Source organism: Carcharodon carcharias, chromosome 16, assembly GCF_017639515.1.
Source record: "Carcharodon carcharias isolate sCarCar2 chromosome 16, sCarCar2.pri, whole genome shotgun sequence".
In the NCBI taxonomy this organism is placed as follows: domain Eukaryota; kingdom Metazoa; phylum Chordata; class Chondrichthyes; order Lamniformes; family Lamnidae; genus Carcharodon; species Carcharodon carcharias.
This window is the reverse complement of record NC_054482.1, coordinates 56604317-56617905: the sequence shown is the minus strand read 5'-3', so window position 1 is coordinate 56617905 and position 13589 is coordinate 56604317. Positions and strand designations below refer to the sequence as shown.

The window sequence follows — 13589 nt, the reverse complement described above, 5'->3', positions numbered from 1 at the left end:
GGAAAAAAAAAATCTCCATGAAAAGCAGAGGAATTGAACAGAAAGCGGATAATAGCCTAATATGAAACACAAAGCCAACTTCAGAAAAAGAGAAGTTGAAGTACCTGAAGACTCCAAAAATTGTTCCATTGACTTGAACCCCCTATAAGAGGGCATTAATACACTTGGCTATTGCAATTTTGAGGAGGATATGCCAGTGGCAATCCAAGCGATCATCTAGCACTGCATTTCCCACCTGCTCCTGAGCCAGGCATCCAAGATGTGCCCATTCTAATGTGGTTGACCACCATACATAATCCATTGACCCTGGCTGATGCAATGGGATTTTCAGGTCCACCATATTTATCCCACTACCTTATAGTCCCTTAATCAAAAGAAGGAGCTCATTGCCAAATATGATTCAATGTTGTCAGCAAACTCAAGAATTGAAGGTTTGCTGCTTGGGCTCAGAGAATGAAGGAAACAAAGTCATCCTATCTTCACATTACCAATCAGAGCTTGTTGTTTCCACATTCCAACTCATTTTAAGAATGGTCACTCTGTTACCAGGATATGAGAGGCTACACACAGATGAAGATGGTCAGATAACAAACTTAACACTTTTAATTTACTCTAATATAGCAGCAATCAGTTGTGACAGTAATGCAATCTAGTCTGAGAATATATTAATTCCTGCACCAAATTGTGGTATATTTTGCATAAGTTGAACTACCACAGAATGAAGAAATGAGCTTTTTAGTGAAAGGAGGCAAAACTACTAAACATATCAATGTAGACTCCATCACCAACATGAAGAGGATACTAACAAACACGAGCAGGATAGTATTTGAGATTGAAGTTAATACAGCCAAGAGATTAGAAAGTATAAAACAATGTGAAAGACCTTTATAATTTACATATATAGCAAAACTGACAATCAAGGAAACAGTGGGACTCCTGAAGAGCAAAGAGGGAATGTTACAATAAGTGGTTGAGGAATAGCAAGCTTTCTAAGTGAAATTTTTGAGCTGATGTGGTAAATTTTCTAGGGAATGTTGATGAGATTCTAAGAAAAACAAATATAACTAATAAAGAAATTATGAATCAACTCAAGGTGTTGAAGAAAGCAAAGCCCAAGTAAGCAGATGGTTTTCACCCTAAGGTACCTCAGGAAGTAGCAAATGAAAATAGTTATGTTCAAGCAGTTCCTTATGGTACAATTTTTCCCCTCCCAGCTCCACATTCAAGTAAGTTACTTGTTTTCTTTGTTTCAGACATTTGATCGAGCTGATCTGCCCAAGCGTAGTCTGCGATGACACTGGCTGCCTTAGAGCAAATCATTATTGAAGTGGGGGCCTCAAGTTGTTGTTAGGACCCTTATTTGCACATTAAAAAAGGGCCTAACACCTGCTTCAGGAGTGAGTATAGCATGCCTCTTATTGGTCCTTACTCAATATGGCGGCTGCTGCACTTCAGGCTGGAAATATGCAGTAAGTGCACTCACATTTTTGGGCCTTAGTAGGCCATGTAGTGTTTGAATGATGTCTGGTATGTAGCCCAATTTTTGAGTCCGTCTCCAGTTTCAGACAATTATACTTTGTCATCACGATGCATTGTCCTTGAGCCAAATTCAGCCAAAATTGTTTGAAAGTTTTCATATCGGCCCTGAAGTATTTCAGCTATTTCTCAGTCTCTAGCAAATATCCACAATGCTATTTGTTTTTATTTTCCTTTTCTTTATTCTGACTGAAGGCAAGAGGATCAATTCCTCAACACTGTGCTTGCAGGGAATGTGGGTTAATGGAAAATTAGTGCTGCAGTATTGTAACCCCATCCAGCATTTTTGAGTGTAGATACTTTTGAGACCATGGGGTTGTGGAATTAACCTTGTTAACTCCTGTAAAGTTCCATGGCTGTTGCCAGTCCTTTTTCCTCATCTAAGTGTCCACTCTTAATGCCTGAACCTAGGTCACCAGCCTTGCCAGGTTAGTTGACCACACTGGGGATATCATGGTTAAATTTAATCCTGTATCCACATACTTTACTTTCAGTAGGGGTCATTAAACAGAAATCAGTACCAAAAGTTTTTCAGATTTCATTCTCCCTGCCCAAGGAGCACTGAGTCCTAAGACCTACTGAATGTTCACTTGGTGTTCCAGCTGATTTAGCACAAACTAAGGATTCAAATGGGACCTTCGGCTTTACATGATTTCCTACACCACCATGGGGCCATTTAACCCATAGCCATTGGCTGAGTCCACTCCTAACTTTTTGGTATGTTACAGATAGACAGTAGCTTTAAGGGGGTAGAGTGGCAGCTGGAAATGCTCTGAAAGCATTGTCACAATAGACTGAATTTTAATGGGCAGGAGCGCAAGCATTTGGCAAGAAGTGGAGGGGTTAAAATTGAAGAAATTGGCAGTGAGATGGGAATTGGCTTCCACAACTGACTTCTGTTAGGTTGCATGCGAGCATCCTCCTCAGGAGGTGGTTGTCAATTTCAATATTTTAATTGCTTAATTACAGCAATATTAACAGAGCTTTTGCAATTTATCTGTGGAGCCATGAGTTTTGAGTCTTCCTGGAACTTTCCAGTGAAAGCAAAGCGAGAATATAATGGCCATTGAGGAAGCTGAAGATGTGAGAGGGAAATATGCCAGTGAGTGCTGAAAATTCACGGCTGTTTTTATCTTCTTGTGTGAAAGGCTCTCTTCATAGTATTTGTGCTGAGAGGTTAGTTTGACCACACTGAAGAGCTTTTTGACAACTTTGGAGATTTGTGCACCTGGTCTCCACCTTGAAGCTTGGATCCAAGAGAATAGCATGGATGCTGTTTATGCTATTTTACTTTAGACCTTAGATGAGAAACAGCAGCAACAGCTTACTCCTCAAAGACAGGAAGCTTACCTTTTTTCTTTACACCTCGTCTGGTAGTTATGACTTCCTGTGAGCTGTACTTCTATGCTAACCCCCTCTTTTTTCTGGCTCCAGTTTCCACTCCATCAATAAGGAATCAGATCAAAGCTCTGCACTCCTACCATATCCAGTTGTGAGTGGTGGAGGAAAATTAAACAACTAGAGGGAGGAGGCTCCATCCCTCAATGAAGGCAGGGCCCTACACATGAATGCAAATAGAACACTGAAGTTTTTGCAACTATCTTCAATCAATAGTGCTGAGTGGATTATCCACCTCGGCCTCCTCCTGAGATCGCCACCATCACAGACACCAGTCTTCAGCCAATTCGATTCACTCCATGTGATATTAAGAAATGGCTAAGTGCACCGCAAAGCAAAAGCAAAAGCAATGGGCCCCGACAACACCCTGGCTGTAGTACGGAAGAATTGTTCCCCAGAACTAGCTGCGCTTCTAACCAAGCTATACTAGTACAACTACAACCCTGGCATTTACCCAACAAAGTGATTGAGTTTCCACAGATGCGATCATTGAGTGCATGCATATGGCATTAAGGCACCCCTAGATCTTACAGGTGTGTTCATGAATTGCAAGAGCTTCCACCCCATCAGTCATAGTAAGTCCTATCCACAAAAAACAGGACCCAACACCAATACTGCTCCATCAGTCTACTCTCACTCTCCAAAGTGATGCAAGATGTTGTTGACAGTATTATGCGACACTCACCAGTAACCTGCTCATCGATACTCAATTTGGGCTCTGTGAGGACCAGTAGGTTCTCTTCTTAAATGTTGGCCTTGCCAGCAACATCCACATTCTCCTAGCTTTTGTCCAAATATGGACAAAACAATTGAATTCCAGATGGAAGGTGAGAGTGATTGTCCTTGACTTTAAGATGGTATTTGACTGGATGCGGCATCAGGATGCCCTTCAAAAGTCAATGGGAATCAAGGTGAAAGCTCTCACTGACCAGACTCATACCAAGCACAGAGGAATGAGGTTGTGGGTGTTGGAAGCCAATTATCTTAGCCCCAGGACATCGCTGCGGGAGTTTTTTTGGCAGTATTTTATTTTATTAATTTATGGAATGTGGATGTTGCTGGCAAAGCCAACATTTATTGCCCATTCTTAATTGCCCTTGAAAAGGTGGTGGTGAGCTGCTCTTGAACCACTGCAATCCGTGTGGTGTGGTACACCCACAGTGCTCTTATGTAGGAAGTTGCAGGACTTTGATCAGAGACAATGAAGGAATGGTGATATATTTCCAAGCCAGGATGATGCATAACTTGAAGAGAAACTTGGAGCTGGTGGTGTTCCCATGTGTTGCTGTCCTTGGTCTTCTAGGCATTGGACGTGACAGGTTTGGAAGGTGCAGTTAAAATAAGTCTTGGTCAGTTGTTGAAGTACACCTTGCTGATGTTACACACTGCAGCTATGGTTTACCAGAGATGGAGGGAGTGAATATGTAAGGTGGTGGATGGGGAGCTGATTAAGCTGGTTGCGTTGTCCTGAATGACACTGAGCTTCATGAGTGTTGTCAGTGCATTCATCTAAGCAAGTGGATAGTATCCCATCGCATTTTTAACTAGTGCCTTATAGATGGTAGAAAAACTTTGAGAAGTCAGACAGTGAGTTATTTGCCACAGGATTCCCAGCTCCTGAAGTACTCTTGTAGTCACGGTATTTATGTGGTTCATCCGGTTAAATTTCTGCTCTGCCTTCTGTGTTTGGCAGCAGGGAAGAGTATTTCCCTGTGGGCCACTTATACATCCAGGGAAGCGTCACTAAAACAAGCCTTTTAATCTCTGGATTCCGTTCTGCCAATTTCTTCCGTTTTGCTCTCAAACTTAGAGTGTCCCTTTAAATATTGGAGTTGAAATCGACTCTTGTAGATCTTCATCACGTCCACTGATGCTAATTGGTCGGAAAATCTTGAAATGATAAGGCAATGCAGTGGTTGCACTAAAAAGCCACTGGCAGACGTACTGCACTTACTTCCAGGCTTCCCGCATGCTACTGGATCCCACTCCACATGCAAACCCTCCACCATCCCAAGCAAATTGGTAACTTAACCTCCACCCCAATAATCAGTGTCCTCATACCTGGGAAGAAAAAATTGGGTAAATTTTCATTTTTGTCAACATCATATTACTTTTACTTGAAGGGAAAATAGTTTTACAACAAAAACATTAACATAATTTGCACTGTTGCAGCAACCCAGAGATTGAGTGTTCAAAAAGCCGCCATAGTAAACTGTATCATTAATTTCAATAAGTTTACTATTGAACAACACAGAAGTAAATTGACCACAAAAGTTGTTGAATTGATATCAAACCAACTACTTCACTAATGGCCATCAGAAAGGGAACCTGCCTTGTCTGGCTAACACATAACTCTTGTGTTTGCTATTTGGTCGAGTGTAAATACATATGATGTGGCCCAGTAAACCACTCAGTTATGGAAATAATCAAGAATGTCATATACTCAGAGCAATTTGGTTGAACAATAAATACAGCCACTCCATTGTTACCCCACCATAGGAACAAGTATACAATTACTTTTAAAATCAACAGTGGCCCTTTAAGGACAGGAATATTAAGCGCGACATGTATAATGCACACTATACAATATTATTTCACATAAAGAATATTTGATGTTTGATGCATCTAGGTAGCGGTGGACAATAAACTCAATCATCAATCAGTAAAGATACTTCTCATAATATTGGATAAATTCCCAGATATGAACCTAGATATAGCATTGAATTACTCGGATGGGCAGAATGATTGAACAACCATCTTCTTTACAATAAATTAATGAGTCACCCTGATCCAAAACAACACCATCAATTTGACAAAAGCAAAACACTGCGGATGCTAGAAATCTGAAACAAAAACACAAAATGCTGGAAAACCCAGCAGGTCTAACAGCATCTGTGGAGAGAAAGACAGAGTTAACGTTCAGAGCTCTGAAGAGTCATACGGACTCAAAACATTAACTCTGTCTTTCTCTCCACAGCTGCTGTTAGACCTACCATCAATTTCAACTGACTGCAGTTAGCTATCCTGCTGGCTACACACACCATTCGAAATCGATTCGTCGCTAAACCCAATTCCAAACTCTGAGTCTCAGCACGTAGCTCCCAAGTCCAGCAAGAAAAAAAATCATCATTAACAAATCATTTTGTCTGCTCCACTCCAGGTACCTTGTGGCTGTCTAGGTTCGGAAACTGCAAGCCCATGATTCTTTTCCAACAGCCCCGACTGCTGAATTAACTAAGTCGGCAGCCAACCAACTTCTACCACCATTACGGTCCCTTCTTCTTTAGGCAGAAGTGTGCCGCTGCCATTTTGAAAAGTTTGACAAAAACCAGCGAGTGCCAGAAGATCCTTTGTTCACCAGTAACCAACGACATCATCTTGGAAGCTTGTAGTCTCTAAAAGCTGTACCCACACTTCTCAAAAATCATCAAAAATGGATTGGACTTCCACAATTCCAGCTCCACTGGGATAAACTCATGGCCCAGGCCAGTCACACAATTGGTGTCTTTAGAGAAGAAGATTTTTAAGATACAGCATTGCTATAGATCTCAATAAAAAATTAGAGGCAAAACAACTTAGTACACTTCTTTACTCACTTGGGCCAATAGTAGATGGCATCATTGCTCAACAAGCTATTGATGAATCATCTGCCAAATTTGATGATGATTTGAAATCTTTTGATGTCTATTTTAACTCGAGATCCATTAAAATACTGGAGAGCTAAATTTAACAAGAGAATCCAGTCCCCTGGGGAACAGTCGATTTCTTCATTCATGATCTCATTAGTATGGCAGAAGGATGTGAAAATGGCAATTTAAAGTCTGAGCTCAACCGAGACAGAATTGTGGTGGGTGTTGCAGACGATTCACTCTCTGACCTCCTACAAGCTAAATATGATCTTACCTTCAACTAGGCTATCCAGCTAGCTAGATTGTCTGAACTACACAAAAAACACAAGACCATCCTAAGGGAAGAAAACACTTCATGGGAAAGAAAACAACCCTCAGTCCACCATACCAAGTCTCAAAAATGCAGGGACCTCTCAAGTCAGGGAAAGCAACCCCTGAACCACCCAGCAGAGCAACTTTTCCTGCTCTGCAGTGTAAAGTACCTTCACAGGAAAGATCAGTGACTTATAAGTACTGCCCAATGCTTCCACTGCAACAGTTGGGGCACTTTGGTAAACTGTGCAAGTCAAAACCCCAGCACCGCACAGACATCCCAGAGATAATCCACAAGGTCAAGACCAAAAACTATGAAGATGTACAGCTATACTTCTTGGGGGGCATCAAAGAATGTGGTTCTTTGTTTTTGGAATGCTGACATCCTGGTTAATGGTCATCTAACCAATTTTAAATTAGATTCAGGTGCCAGCGTGACAGTCCTGTCAGGCAAGGAACCATGGCTCCAAGGCCTTTGGATTTGAACAACAGACACTCCACTGTATGGAACAGGGGGAGTTTGATTCCTGGTCCTTCAGCATGATCCTTGAACCACCAAGGTATGGTGACAAACAAATCTTTGAGCCGATGTATGTCATCCGCAATCAGTCTCTCTCTCTTTTGGACAGAGAAGCCCATGTCGCCCTTTATCTTATCCAGCTGGTGGAAGATGTCAAGACTACCACAGTCATTAGTCAGCCAGAACAGCCCAGTCCTTAGTCCTCAAACACTAAAGAATATTCAGATTCTTCACCTGTGATCTTTCTTTCTTCAGAGCAGGTTTGCCCATCATCATTCCAGGTCCTGGAAAGTCTCCAGTCCAACCAACTGCACACGAGATTACCATTGCACCTCCGGTGGTACCAGAGATGCATCAACAGTTTGAGAAACCTCTATCTATAACTATGATGATAGTACAGTCGGTAGACACACCAACAACTTCCAGCCAATGTGCCAAAGCCACAAAGGGTGCTGGAACCTGGTAGCAGTTGCACACCAACAACAAAAAACAGAGGCAAGCACACTACTCAATCTTCTTCTTGCCATAGGAATGCTCTTTCTCAGCCTCAACAAGCCTCCGGATGGCTTAAATGGCGGAAGGAGAAGAAAAAAACATCACCAAGTAGACAAATGCCATTTTCATCCACCCTGCAAGAAACGATCAAGACTAACAACAACTATGCACCATCCAACCAGCCAGCCCAACCAGGCGTGGTTTAACATCTAGCCAACAACAAGAACAAGCAACACCAGAGCCTACGATTCTCCTGACAGAAAGGCAAATTAGATGTGGAGGAGTGATAAATGCTCCAGACTGCCTGAACCTCTAACTTCAACGGCTTGGAGGAGAGAGATGGGGTAGTGAGAAAGTTGTAATGTTAATAATGTAATAGCAATAATGTTAGAATAGCATTAAGGTTGTAATAATGTTAACATACAAGATTTATAACAATGGAAGACTTAGAAGTAAACTGAAGTAGCTCATATCCATGGGATAAAAACTTGGGGGCGTGGGGGGAGGTATAGTAGAAGGGACTGGTACATAAAGGGTTAACGTGGGACTGAGTACAGTTCCACCCACACAGTGGTGTGACAAGGCACCTGATCCAGAGCCAGGATCAATCTGGAGATGGACATAGCTGGGTAAAGACCTAGAATGGGGTCAGCTCCATACCTGTACCCTCTACTATAAATAGGTACATAGTTATGAGTTGGCAGTAAAGACTCGCTGTTAATATACTTCAGACTGGAAGCCTAATTCACGGTGTCCGAAACAGGATTTTTCAACTACCAGGTTTCTTTGATTGACCTGGCATTTTAGCATCCCATGTCGAAATTGGAAGAAAATGAAGGGGGAGTCCAAGAGTGCCCCCTTCTGCCTGGTCTGCACTGCATTAACGAGGGGATCTTCAGTGTCCACTGACATTGAGTAGCAATGGGCATATTGACAACAGCTGATCTCTAGCCTGTCCAGACTGACATCCATCAATGCAAACTTTCCCACAGAGGCCACTGAATAGCAGAATGGATTATTTTTGTTTCGCAGCTCAGGAATTCCAAGACCAATTGTACAGCTATGTTGCTGTCCTGGCTGAAATCAGTTATCTTGGGATATGGACCAGGAATTGAACATGTGGGTTCCCAGGTCTATATAAAATATTTTTAAAATTGCATTTATGTAGGAACTTATCATGTTGTCACAATGTCTCAAAGCACTTCACAAAATGAATTACCTTTTCAGGATGCAGCGACCCTTGTTACAGAAGGAAATACAGCAACCAGCGTGCATCATAAATAGTGAGCTGCAAATCAGTTCATTTGTTTATTATTGGCTGTAGAAAAAATGTTAGCCAAAAAATACTGTTGTTCTTCAAATAATGGTCTTTAATGTTGATTTGAACAGGCGGATGGGTAATATGCTGACATTGCCTTTGATATTTGACACCTCTGACAATGCAGAGCTCTTTCAATACTACATTATCTGGGTTATGCTCCAAACTACCAGCATGGTATTCAGAAAGCTACATGCCACTGATGCAGAGATGACATTGTTAGCATTTGCACAATGCTAATATGTAATGTGGTTCAGTTCCATATAGTCTGGTGGTTTTACTTATTGACCTTTGGAGGAGATATAGTTAACCTTTAAGGGATCATGGAGGAAATACTTCATACTTAAAGTTTTTTCTTCCATATCAATATCTTTCTTTTTAACTCTATAACATTATCTGTGGTTAGAAGAGGTTAAAAAAACACTGGCAAATACTGAAATGAGTTTTGAAATATTCAAAACGGCAATAACTTAGGGATGAGTTGTTCAATATCTATAAACTTCAGGTTTCCTCAGCTTTTTCAAAAGCATTTCTACATCATGTTACAAACCTTTTGCACTGCAAACCAGACCTGTAGTTTTGAAATAATAGACAATATAGTTGTGACACTCGAATCTTTGTGACTCACTATCATAACTATGGCAAGGCTGTCCAATGAGCTTTCTTTGAAGATACAAAACAGTATCAACCCACAGTCCATTTCTTTTTTTTACACTTTTTACGAGTTTTAAACCAATTAAACAATGGTTAATCAGTTCATTTGTTTATTATTGGCTGAGGAACAAATGTTAGCCAAAAAATACTGTTGTTCTTCAAATAGTTTGGTTAGTTTTGTGTCTATTAAACTTAGGGTGTTATGCAGAGTAGATTTTTCTCTAAGTTTTGTATGCTGTCTTAAACTAAATAATGGGGGCAAGAGATCAAATTTGGAAGATGTGGTAAACCAAAGAGTAGAGACAAGGCAAGAGAGAAAAATACTAATACGGGAAATGAAAAACAGAATGCGACAGTAAAGGACAAAGAGTACAAATCTAAGAGTAAATCAGCAGATAAGGCTAGATGTTACAAAAATAATAAAACGACAAAACTAATGGCTTTGTATCTAAATGCATGTAGCATTTGAAACAAAACAAGTGAACTGATAGTACTTATTGTATTATCTGAAAGCCATTAGAGACATGGCTACAGGATGACAACATTGAGACCTGGATGTTGAAGAGTACATGATATTTAGGAAGGATAGGAAGTTAGGAAAAGATAGAGGGGTGGCACTGCTAATTAATGATGGTATTAGCACATTACAGATCGATGACCTACATTCAGGAAACCAGGATATAGAAGCAGTTTGGGTTGAAATGAGAAATGATAAAGGCAAGAAGTCACTTGTCAGAGTGGTGTACAGCCCTCCTAATTGTAACTACATCGTAGGACAGAGTATAAAAGGAAGAGATAATGGGAGCTTGTTAGAAAGGTACAGTGATAATCATGGGGGATTTTAATCTATATATTGGCTGGAAAAATCAGATGAACAAAGGTAACATAGATGAGGACTTCATATAATGTTTTCGGGATTGTTTCTTAGAACAGCACGTTCTGCAGCCAACCAGAGAGCAGGCTATACAATACCGGGTATTGACCAATGAGACAGGGTTAATTGATAACCTCAGTGAAGGCAACCCTAAATGGCAGCAATCATAATATGATTGAATTTTACATTCAGTTTGAGGGAGAGAAGACTAGTCCAAGACTAGTATTTTAAATCTAAATAAGGGCAATTATGAAAGCACGAAAGCAGAACTAGCTAAAATGAACTAGGAAATGAGGTTAAGGGATAGGACAATAGAGATGCAGTGACAGACTTTTAAAGGGATATTTCAGAATATACAGAATAGATACATTCCAATAAGAAACGAAACTTCCAAACTGGTTAACTAAAAAAGTTAAAGAGAGTATCAAACTTAAAGAAAAGCACATATTGCGCTAAGACAGGTGGCAAGTCAAAAGATTGGACAGAATATAAAGAACAGCAAAGAATGATAAAAGATTAACAAGGAGGGAAAAATGAGAGTCCAAGAGGAAGCTAGCTAGAAATATAAAGATGGATGGTAAGAGTTTCTATAGATATTTAAATAAGGAAAGAGTTGAAAAAAAGTGGGCATTGGTCCTATAGAAAGTGAGTCTGGGGAATTAACAATGGAGAATGAGGAGATGACAAATGAATTAGAACAGGTATTTTGTATCGGTCTTCACTATAGGGGATACAAGTAACACCCCAGGAATAGCTGGAAATCAGGAAATGGAAGGGAGGGAGGAACTCTGGAAAATCACAATCACCAGAGAAATAAATGGTATTGAGCAAATTGTTTGAGCTGCAGGCTAACAAATCCCCAGGTTCTGATGTACTTCATCCTGGCATCTTGAAAGAAGTGGCTAGTGAGATAGTTAATGCGTTGGTTTTAATTTTCCAAAACTCCCTGGATTCAGGGAAGGCTCCATTAGTTTTGAAAATAGCAAATGTAACTCCTTTATTCGATGGAGGATGGTGGGGTGGGGCGGGGGGGAGACAGAAATCAGGAAACTACAGGTCAGTTAGCTTAACATCTGTCATAGGAAAAATGTTAGAAGCTGTTATTAAAGAGGTTATAACAGTGCAACAGGAAAAATTCAAGGTAATCAGGCAGTGTCAACATGGTTTTGTGAAAGAGAGAACATGTTTAACTGATTTATTGGAGCTCTTTGAAGGAGTCACATGTGCTGTGGCTAAAGGGGAACTGGTGGGTGTACTGTACTTAGATTTCCAGAAGGCATTTGATAAGGTGCCACATCAAAGGTTATTGTGGAATACAAAAGCTCATGGTGTAGGGGGTAACATATTGGCATGGATAGAAGATTGGCTAGCTATCAGGAAACAGAGGGTAGCCATAAATGGGTCTTTTTCTGGTTTGCTGGATGTAGAGAGTGGTGTGCCACAGGGATCAGTGCTGGGGCCTCAACTTTTTACAATTTATATAAATGAAATGGATAAAGGGACTGAAGGTATGGTTGTTAAATTTGCTGACGATGCAAAGATAGGTAGGAAAGTTGTGAAGGAGGTAAGGAGTCCATAAAGTTACAAAGTGACATAAATAGGTTAAATGAGTGGGCAAATATCTGGCAAATTGAATATAATGTGGGCAAATGTGAAATTGCCCATTTGGCAGGAAGAATAAAAAAGCATGTTATCTTAATGCCAAGAGGTTGCAGAACTCAGATTCAGAGGGATCTGGGTGTCCTAGTTCATTAATCACAAAAGGCTAGCATGCAAGTACAGCTAGTAATTAGGAAATCTAAAAGAATATGAACCGTTTATTGCGAGGGGAATCGATTCCAGAAGTAGGGAGGTTATGCTTCAGTTACACAGGGCACTGGTGAGACCACATCTGAAGTAGTGTGTGCAGTATTGGTCTCCTTATTTAAGGAAGGATGTAAATACGTTAACAGTTCAGAGGTTTCCCAGACTAATACCAGGAATGGGCAGGTGTGTCTTAAGAGGAAAGGTTAGACAGGTTAGGCTTGTATCTGCTGGAGTTTAGAAGAGTAAGAGGGAACTTGATTGAAACCCTTTAAAGATCCTGAGTAGTCTTGACAGAATGGATTTGGAGAGGATGCTTCATCTTGTGGGAGAAACTAGAACTAGGGCTCACAGTTTAAAAATAAGGGGTTGCTCAATTAAGACAAAAATGAGGAGACATTTTTTCTCTCAGAGCGTCGTGAGTCTTTGGAATTCTCTTCCACAAAAGGCAGTGGATGCAGAGTCTTTGAATGTTTTTAAGGCACAGCTAGATAGATTTTTGATAAACAAGGGTGTAAAAGGTTATCAGGGGTAGACAGGAATGTGGAGTGGAGGTTACAATCATATCAGTCATGATCTTATTAAATAGGAGAGCAGGCTCGAGGGGATTAGTGGCCTACTCCTGCTCCTAATTCGTATATTATGTTCATATGTTAGCATCAAGCACTGTTAGGCAGGAACAGGATCCCTTAAAGAATTAGATAAATATTTCACAGTTATACAGCAACTTTAAGAACTTCAGACCTTTTCAAAGTACTTCACAGCTAATTGGGTCCTTAAAACAAAGTGTAGTCATAACGTAGGAATTAAAGGGCTGGATTTTTTGTGGTCAGTGATAAAACAATGGTGCTCACAGATGATCTCAAAGAAAGTTGTCCACAGAGATTTAGCAATCTCTCTGGTGTGGATTTCCACTTCAAAGCCTTGGTTTGAATCTGGCGCCAAGTCAAGGGGATCTCTAAATGTCCAACAGAAATATGTCATCAATTATGGTAAGCAGCTAATCACATTGAAGTATTCTCACATATAGCAAGCCAGGAAAAATACTGT

The 13589-nt window shown here is 40.5% G+C and overlaps 1 protein-coding gene across 3 annotated transcripts in view; it reads right to left on the bottom strand.

Moving 5' to 3' along the window:
• The window catches only part of pde4ba (phosphodiesterase 4B, cAMP-specific a), a 753168-nt gene that overhangs the window by 126810 nt on the left and 612769 nt on the right, over positions 1–13589 (bottom strand). The gene's annotated exons all lie outside the window — the stretch shown is intronic.